Genomic DNA, 10,203 nt, shown 5'->3' with positions numbered 1-10,203 from the left:
TATATTTACTGAGGTAGCCTCCACTGCTTTATTGAGCAGAGAATTCCACAGATTCACCACTCTCTGGGAAAAGTAGTTCCTCCTCATCTCCATCCTAAATCTTCTCCCCCGAATCTTGAGGCTATGTCCCCCAGTTCTAGTCTCACATACCAATGGAAACACCTTTTCTGCCTCTATCCTATCTATCCGTATCATAATTTTATATGCTTCTGCAAGATATCCTCTCATTCTTCTGAATTCCAGTGAGTACAGTCCCAGGCGACTCAATCTCTCCTCATAGTCGAACCCCCTCGTCTCTGGAATCAACCTGGTGAACCTCCTCTGCACCACCTCCAAAGCCAGTATATCCTTCCTCAAGTCAGGAGACCAGAACTGCACACAGTACTCCAGGTGCGGCCTCACCAGTACCCTGTACAGTTGCAGCATGACCTCCCTGCTCTTGAATTCAATCCCTCTAGCAATGAAGGCCAACATTCCATTTGCCTTCTTAATAGCCTGCTGCACCTGCAAACCAACCTTTTGTGATTCAGGTACAAGCACTCCCAAGTCCCTCTGCACAGCAGAATGCTGCAATCTTTTTGCCATTCAAATAATCATCTGCTCTTTCGTTTTTCCTTTTAAAGTGGATGAACTCACATTTACTAACATTGTATTCCATCTGCCAGACCCTTGCCCACTCAATTATCTATATTTTTCTTCAGACTCTCCGTATCTTCTGCACAATTTGCTTTTCCACTCAATTTAGTATCATCAGCAAATTTAGATACACTACACTCAGTCCCCTCTTCCAGATCATTAATATATATTGTGATCAGTTACTGGCCCAGAACCGACCCCTGCGACATAACGCTCATCACTGATTGTCAACCAGAGTAACACCCATGTATCCCAACTCTCTGCTTTCTATTGGTTAACCAATCCTCTATCCATGCTAATACATCAACCCCAACTCTATATATCCTTATCTTATGGATAAGTCTTTTATGCGGCACCTTATCAAACGCCTTCTGGAAATCCAAGTAAATAATGTCCATCTGTTCCCCTCTATCCACTGTGCTCGTTATATCCTCAAAGAACTCCAGTAAGTTTGTCAAACAGGACCTGCCTTTGCTGAATCCATGCTGTGTCTGCCTGATGGATCCGTTTCTTTCCAGATGCCTCGTTATTTCTTCTTTAGTGATAGCGTCAAGCATTTTCCAACTACAGATGTTAAGCTAACTGGCCTGTAGTAACCTGCCTTTTGCCTACATCCTTTTTTGAACAGTGGTGTGACATTCGTCGTCTTCCACTCCTCCAGGACCCTTCCAGAGCCCAGAGAATGTTGGTAAATCATCACCAAAGCCTCTACTGTAACTTCTGCCATTTCTCTCAGTACCCTGAGTGGTCAATCAGGACTCATCTACCTTCAGACCCACAAGTGTGCTCAGTGCTACCTCTTTGACTATCCCAATTGCATCCGTTCTGAATCAGAACGGAAGCCAGGTTTAATATCATTGGTAAATGTTGTGAAATTTGTTGTTTTGTCGCAGTAGTACTTTGCAATATATAATAATAAAAACTATAAATTAGTTTTATAACTAATAATACTAAATATATATAAACAAATTAAGTAAGTAATGGGAAAAAGTAAAAATATTGAAGGGATGTTCATGGTTTCTATGTCATTCAGAGAGGGGGTGCAGAGGTGATTTACCAGAATGCTGCCTGGATTAGAGAGTATGTTTCAGGAAGAAAGGTTGAGTGAGCTTGGGCTTTTCTCGTTGGAGCAAAGGAGTATGAGAGGTGATTTGATAGAGATGTATAAGATGATGAGAGGCATAGATAGAGTAGTTAACCAGAGCCATTTTCCCAGGCAGAAATCGCTAATACGAGGGAGTGTAATTTTGGGGATGATTAGAGGAGAGTATAAGGGGAATATTAGATATTTTCTACAGAGTGGTGGGTGTGTGGAACGTGCTGCCAGGCTGGTGGTGGGGGCATATACAGTACATTAGGGACTTTCAAGAAACTCTTATATAGGCACATGGATGATAGAATATAGATAGAATTACGTGGGAGGGAAGGGATAGATTGATCTTAGAGTTAGTTATAAAGTCGGCACGCCATAGTGGGCTGAAGGGCCTATGCGGAACTATGGTGTAAATTCTGGCACTATACCGCGGGCAAGAGTTATTGAAATTAATTTGTCAGATTGCTTCTTAATTTAGAAAATATAAACATTTCATTTCCATTTAATGCTGTTCAGTTGTCTATTTGGAATAACTCTAGCACATGCTGTAGATTCGGCATCTGTAGGAGTTGGAGATGTGTTACAGTGAGGCGTCACAGTACTGTACCGTGGCGCGACGCTACTACAGCTGGCGATCTTGGAGTCTGTTTCAGTATTGGCACCCTCTGCAAGAAAGTGTGTACGTCCTTCCCGTGTGCACGTGCGTTTCCCCTGGGTGCTCCAGTTTTCTCCGAAGACGTACCGGCTAGTAGGTTATTTGGTCATTGTAAACGGTCCCGTGATGAGGCTGAGGTTAAATTGGTGGCGCGGTTTGAAGGGCCGAAAAGGGGCTGTTTCGCTCTTTATCTGTAAATAAATAAGTAAAACGCTACTGAAGATTAAGTAGTATACATAATGCCCAGTGCGATTCGCTGGACTGTGATTGTGTGGATGCACAGCGTAAAGGTAATGTTAGGGGTGAGGATTTGATTTTCGGGGGGAAGTTGGTCAGTGGGACGAGCGCTCTTTTGAATACGTATTAATGAGTCGGATTTAGGTATTTATTTCACAGATTTAATGTTTGACAACTCAGAATAGTGGAGATTGTTGTTCCGTCGCTTGCTGAGTTCTGTGTTGTTTTGCCGAACATTGTGGTGAGCGATGTAGGTGCACTTGCGGGCTGCTCTCGGCACACCCTGAGGTTGTGTTAACATAGACCACGCAGTTCACTGAATGTTTCGATGTGCACGTGATCCGTAAATCTGTATCGGACTGTAATAAAATAATCATCAGACATAACTATACAAACATTCTGAAGGTCACGCAGGAGGTTGTCAAGGTATACGAAATCAACATTTATAAAACACTGAGTCTGTTCCGTTTTCCGCATCACGCTTTCGGAAGATCATCAACGTCTTGCGTAGGGTGCAGAAGATAATTATGAAAATTGTATCACAGATTCATCAGCCTCAGTCCCGATGAGGGGAGTCGTTCTGAAATGTCCACTGTTTATTCCTCTCCATTGAAAAGATCCTCATTCATTCCAATTAATAACAGAAGCTAAATAGAAAATATTTTCTCTGGTTTTCCATTTCCCATTGGGTTATTATCGCACGCATTCTCTTATCCTCACCTGTTCATCACTTCCCGATGATTCCCCTCCTCCTTCCCTTTCTCCCAGGGTCCACTCTCTTCTCCTACCAGATTCCTTCTTCTCCAGCCCTTTACCCTTCCTACCTATCACCTCCCAACTTCTCACACCATCCCCTCCTCTCCCCTCACCTTGTCTCACCTATCATCTACCATCATATACTCGCCCCCCCCCATCACCTGGTCTCACCCATCATCTGCCATAATAGACTCGCCCCTTTCCCCATCACCTGGTCTCACCTATCATCTGCCATCATATACTCGCCCCCCCATCACCTGGTCTCACCTATCATCTGCCATCATAGACTCGCCCCCCCATCACCTGGTCTCACCTATCATCTACCATCATATACTCGCCCCCCCATCACCTGGTCTCACCTATCATCTACCATCATATACTCGCCCCCCCCATCACCTGGTCTCACCTATCATCTGCCATCATATACTCGCCCCCCCATCACCTGGTCTCACCTATCATCTGCCATCATAGACTCGCCCCCCCATCACCTGGTCTCACCTATCATCTACCATCATATACTCGCCCCCCCATCACCTGGTCTCACCTATCATCTACCATCATATACTCGCCCCCCCCCCCCATCACCTGGTCTCACCTATCATCTACCATCATATACTCGCCCCCCCATCACCTGGTCTCACCCATCATCTGCCATCATAGACTCGCCCCCCCCATCACCTGGTCTCACCTATCATCTACCATCATATACTCGCCCCCCCATCACCTGGTCTCACCTATCATCTACCATCATATACTCGCCCCCCCATCACCCGGTCTCACCTATCATCTACCATCATAGACTCGCTCCCCATCACCTGGTCTCACCTATCATCTGCCATCTATACTCGCCCCCCCCCATCACCTTGTCTCACCCATCATCTGCCATCATAGACTCGCCCCCCCATCACCTTGTCTCACCTATCATCTGCCATCATAGACTCGCCCCCCCCCCCCATCACCTTCTTATTCTGGATTCTCCTTCCTTTCCAGTCCTGATGAAGGGTTTCAACCCGAAACTTCGACTGTTTATTCCTCGTCATAGACGCTGCCTGACCTGCTGAGTTCATCCAGCATTTTGTGTGCGTTCCTCGGGCGTTTTTTAAGGGTTGTCGGAGGCACGGGTATTGTAGGCTGATTGGTCTGCTGCAGCCTTGGCTTCGTAAGTTGGCGATGCAAAACTCAGATTCCTGTTAACGGTTTCTGCTGGGTCTCAGAAATTCACCCTGAGACCCTGCTGTTTCATAAAACAGAAAATGTCTAATGTGAGCCCAAGAATATCAAGATTTAAGATTCAAGACTGTTTAATATCATTTCCAGTACACAAGTATAATGAGAACGGAATAATTGTTACTCCAGATCCAATGCAGCTCAAAAAAATACACAATAAGATAAAGAACACAATAATAATAAAAACACTACAAGTATAAACACATAAGATAGCTTATATACATAGATTGATTTTATGTCCATAAAGTGACACCAGGGACAGGAGTGTCTGTACATAAGGTGACTGACAGAAAATGATAAAGTAGTGGTGGTTGGGGGTTGGAGGGATGGGTTAGTGGGTGGAGGTGGTGATCAGACTTATTGCTTTGGAAAGTAACTGTTTTTGAGTCTGGTGGTCCTGGTGTGGATACTATGTAGCCTTCTCCCTGATGGGAGTGGGACAAACAGTCCATGAGCAGGGTGGGGGGGGGGGAGATCCTTCGAGATGTCAGTAGCATGCAGGGGGTGAATATTTTAAATTATTGTTTTAGAAACTTCCCCGTTTCCGTTTCCTTTTCGCCAGCATAGAAACGCCAGCTATTCTATCTACATTGATATTGGTGTATTTATACACATTTTATTCCATATCCATCTTTTAACCTCCAACTTTATTTTATATATGTTTTATTCTTTATAATTGTTGAAAAGTTACATGTCGCGTCAACACAGCTCTTAGGTCACGTACCACCAGGTTCAGGGATAGTTATTACCCCTCAACCATCAGGCTCCTTAACCAGCGTGGATAACTTCACTCGCCCTAACACTTACTGACTCCACAACCTACAGATTCACTTTCAAGGATTTAACAACTCGTATTCTCAGTGTTTAGTTAGTTATCTGTTTATCTGTTTGTTTGTTTGTTTGTTTTGTTTTGTTTATCAATGTATTTAATACTTGTTGCACAACCTGTCTACTTTTACACATCGGTTGTTTGTCAGTCTTTGTGGCAGTTTTTCTTTGATTTATTGTATTTGTTTGTTCTACCACAAATGCCTGCAACAAAATGAATCTCTGGGTTCTATTAGGTGATAGACATGTATTTTGATGAAGAATTTATTTTGAATTCTGAGCAGCAAATTTCTCATACATGTAAATATATATGACCATAAATATTGATTCATGATTTAAAACAGTTCGCCGACATAAAGGGTTAAGGAGAGTACGGCGCAAGCGAGCACCTTCTGTGTGTGGGACCCCGGAATTCGGAGAGAATGGCAAGTGGAGTTTTGCTAAGTGACGGCGATGAGAGAGCGAAGATATTTGAATAATTAAAGAGGAGGCAATAATTAGAACTCCATCCATTAATTATTCCCACTCTACCAAACTGACTTCCATTTACAAATCTGTCTCATTGGCTTCGATTCCATTAGATGGTGGTGAACAGGTGGGGGGGGGGGGAAGCAAAGGTTTAGGGCGTTTCGGATGTGGACGGGAACAGTTGAGAGATATCAGCGAAGCGAGAGAGATCTGATAGCATCAGCATTTACTTAACCGAGAGAAAATAATATTCGGCAATGTGCTGCGCGCTGAAAGGGTCGTTCAGATAGCGTTATCTGGACATCAACATCTATTTAAACCTGACCCTGGAAAAATAAATAAATCTGGAAAATTGGATATGAGGTCGTGTTTGGTGCAAGAGCCGAGAGTATTACAGTTGATATTAATCTTTATTACCGTATTTGAACAAAACTAATATTGCATTTTTATATCTCTGCTTTATTAGTAATGTTAGTTACACCTAATGACAAGTGTTACTAATATCACAACGTAAAACTATCCGAAAGCAGCGAAAAGACAAAGGGATTTTAACAAGCCTGAATTCCTAATTTTTAATCATCTATTCTGTGCGGTGGTCATCACACCCTTTTCTTTCTCCCTGTTCGCCTCTGGGACTCTCTTTCAATAACCCCTTTCCCCTCTAAGATGTGGCGCCTCTCTGGAATGCACGTGGATGCTGTAGACCCGCTCGCTGTTATATTTCCGATCGTCAGCTGGACAACCATAATCCGACAAATCAAGATTGCGAGATCTGTTTCTAACCCTGTTTAAATAGTTTGTATCAACAGCGAAACATTTGACTAGATTATATTCCTTAAATACTTCATATGAATACAGTTTAAATTATCTGACACCGCTGGGGAGATGATTAACGCAAGCTCCACCATCGGCAAAATTTAGATTTACAATGTGCCCCTGCATTTTTCAATTATCGCTTTCACTACTTAAGGTAGTGCGTACAACGCGAAATTATATACAGTTTGTAGTACAAGCGGACGGAACCACTCCGCCGAAGTACTGGCCCAAACACTTTCACCCCCAGGCCGTAAGACAAGTGAACTCCCCGTCACGTTTGAAGCGCCAGTACCGTTACACTGTTTATTTATAACTGGTATCGTACACTGTATATGTGCCTTGTTGTTTGCTAATTTACTGGTGATAATATAACTTTCTATTTTGTGTGTGTGAGTTATAGGGACAGCGGGGTCCCTGGGGAATGTTGTTTCGTTTGGCGATATACGTACATCGGTCAGGCTGGGTGACAACCCGCTGAATCTGAACTTAACAAAGACGTCCGAAGTTAACGGCTTGATATATTGTTTCGGTCTAAACATACAACATAGCTTTTCCTTCAGGGCAGAACTTAATATTGGCCGGGAGATGAAATAAAATATGTGTCGTGCAAGGCGGGACGCCGTTTGAACTCATTCGGTACGGGAAGGATCCTCGGGTGAAAACGCGTGTGTTGCTCCGGGGTTCTGGTCGGCTTCCCTTTAAAAACAACTGATAAGTTGTAGATATAGAGGGCCAAAGCCGACGGGTGGTGATCTGAATGCCTGACAAGCAAATACCTTCTAAATCTTATATCCAGCCTCGCGAAATGACACCGGCTTTCCACGGTGCATTGAGATTGGGTAAATGTTGAGACACAACTTTTCAGATTTAGATAAAGTTCACTTACGTTTCCTTTTCAGCTCTGTTTGCAGAACATAATTCTGTGATTATTCCTGCGGTTGTCCAGAACCCCCGACGATCGTCAGCCGTGAGCGCTCCCTTCCACCGTCCACGGATTCTGCTCATTTGCTGTCTGTCCGTGGTTAGGTTCAACTCCGCTTGCCGACAGCGCGATCACTTCCCGGAATATCGACGCTTTCCTAACGCTCCTGCATTTCTCCACAGAGTTTTCTTTCTATGGAATTACCTGTCTGATTTGACTATGCCTGATACGAATTAGGCGCAGGGCGGTATTCCTGACCGTTCGCGGCTAAAAAAAAAACAGCTACTAAGGTGCAGAACATTGTTTGTACCTTTTGGGGAACTAATTCAAAACGAACATGTATTTAAACTTTCCACGTACCCAACGGGTTTCCCATCGGTTAAACAAGTGCTACCGCAGAACGACATCTATCCATCTGTCTGTCCGTCCGTCCGTCCGTCCGGCCGGCCGTCTATTTAAAGTACTTTATCATTTCCTGTCAGAGTCACCGTATGTACAGACACTCCTGTGCCGAGCGTCACTTTATGGACATACAATCAACCTATGTGTATAAATTATCTTATGTCTTTATATTTATTGTGTCTTTTATTATTATTGTGTTCTTTCTCTTTGTGCGGTTTCTTTTGGGCTACATCGGATCTGAAGTAACAATTATTTCATTCTCCTTTACACTTGTGTCCTGGAAATGACATTAAACAATCTTGAATCTTGAGATAGATAGACAAACAGACGGACAGATGGATAGATAGATAAAGACAACCTTGACATTCAAGAAAAATGCAAATTAATTAATGTCCGCAATGAGCGTACTGTTTTGCGGTAACAGCAAATGTGAATGTACAATATATCTCTTCACTGTAACATGCCTAATACAGTAACCGCGCACTAAATGCCATTAAATAACTGGGACGAATGTAAGGACGAACATGCTACGAAGATGAAGAGTTCCCAGTCTTTTACGGCAATATATATTTATGAAGGTTGTTAAACATCGAGTATAAACTGCGGTATTTCAGTCAAAACGCAATAAGAAACACGTCTAACTAGGTTTACTCTGCCTCGCTAAATGTTACAGTGTCCTGGTCTCGGAGTCAGATGACTGAAGTCTAATACATTCGCCTATAATTTTTGAAACTAATTTCGTAAAAGCGCGTGTTTCTTGTAAATAAACACGAAAAGATAAAGACGATATTGACATGTAGGACAAATGCATTCAAATTACTGTCCGTAATGAGGTTAAATTATAACGTGTATAATAACGCGCGTTATTTATCGAACTATGGAGATAATTCTCCGCTAATGGTGTAGATTTCATATTGGTTATACTTTAATAATCTGAGTTGGCCTTCTAATGATATCGAGAAGGTGTTAAGTAAACTGAATTCAATTGGGTGTTGCTGTGCTGTATGGAACGTTGTAAAGGTAAGCCCTGTAGCCTGAAGCCTGACGTTTGGGAGTCTGTGAATTTATTAGGTACTTGCAAAGACCATTTATCCAGTGTCAGTCAGGGAGTGACGTTAGCAGCTGTGATAATTGCTGTTGGGCGGCAGGACTGAGAGTTCAGACTGAAACACTCAGCCGAGACGCTCCCTGCAACGCTTTAAACTCTCTGCTCCCGCACAGTCCACAACAGCCCCCGACTGCCGCCGCTTCGGCGATGTGCCCTGAAACAGCGGCCAAAGACGCCAGGATTTGCAAAGGCGTGAGGGGGGTTAAAGGAAGGTCGAGGGCAATTGCAGCTGAGGTCACGATGCTCGCGTGACAGGCAATCTGCATGTTTTTAACGAAGGTAACGTGTATTTAAAATATACTATGTATACTAATTGTAAATAGTAAGTGGTTAATGAACTGGAAGGAGAAAACAGGGTCTCTATTTTCTGTTCGTTATGTTTGATTATGAACGCATCAGGCCAAGTAACCACCATATTATCGCCAATCCATTTCCTGCACTCCGCTTCATTTCCTTGTAAACTCTAGATCTGTATTTTGGTTATTTGTCTCTACCTATCTATCTCTCCGCCTCTATTTATCTCTATCGTTCACTCCGTCTATCCCTCTCTCTCTCTCTCTCTCTCTCTCTCTCTCTCTCTCTCTCTCTCTCTCTCTCTCTCTCTCCCCCCCCCCCTCCCTCTCCCTCTCTCCCTCTCCCTCTCTCTCTCTCTCCCTCTCTCTCTCTCTCTCCCTCTCTCTCACACTTCCTCCTCCCTCCTCTCTCCCCCTCTCAGATTTGCTCTCTCGGTACTTTCCTTACTGCGGTACCTTTCGCTTCCAGCTTCCGGACCCTCCAAGTGAACACGTCGCTCTGTCCGATTCACCGGCTACTTCGCAGCGCGATTCACTCATTAAGTGTGACCGCCGCCTCGCTTCCTTGCGGCGATCCTTTGCTTGTGACGATGGTGTATCCTTAAAGGGGCTGTTTAAAAAAACCGATCGCGCCGGTCATCATTTCGAGACGGGATGCGCTGTGTCGAATCGGAACGAGTTCCTGCCTTTTTTAATTAATGAATCAGAGGAGAAACCGGAGACGTTTTGTGTTAAGATCACTTTTAAAAGGTTATGTTTGGT

At 43.7% G+C, this 10,203-nt stretch overlaps 1 protein-coding gene across 10 annotated transcripts in view; it reads left to right on the top strand.

The window, feature by feature from the left end:
• skor2 (SKI family transcriptional corepressor 2) overlaps nt 1-10,203 on the top strand; it is a 218,348-nt gene that overhangs the window by 47,245 nt on the left and 160,900 nt on the right. For 7 of the 10 annotated variants that reach the window (XR_012101195.1, XR_012101196.1, XM_073064053.1 and 4 more), the window contains exon 1: nt 9,229-9,427. The exons of 2 other annotated variants lie outside the window; for them this stretch is intronic. The gene's annotated coding sequence lies outside the window, so the exon portion shown is untranslated. Of the gene's footprint in view, nt 1-9,228; nt 9,428-9,924; nt 10,192-10,203 lie in introns of those variants that run through there. One more of the 10 variants, XM_073064048.1, reaches the window with a different exon arrangement.

Source organism: Hemitrygon akajei, chromosome 13 (genome assembly GCF_048418815.1).
Source record: "Hemitrygon akajei chromosome 13, sHemAka1.3, whole genome shotgun sequence".
Lineage (NCBI taxonomy): Eukaryota > Metazoa > Chordata > Chondrichthyes > Myliobatiformes > Dasyatidae > Hemitrygon > Hemitrygon akajei.
Note: the sequence above shows the minus strand (reverse complement) of the source record. Positions and strands in the feature narration are given on the sequence as shown.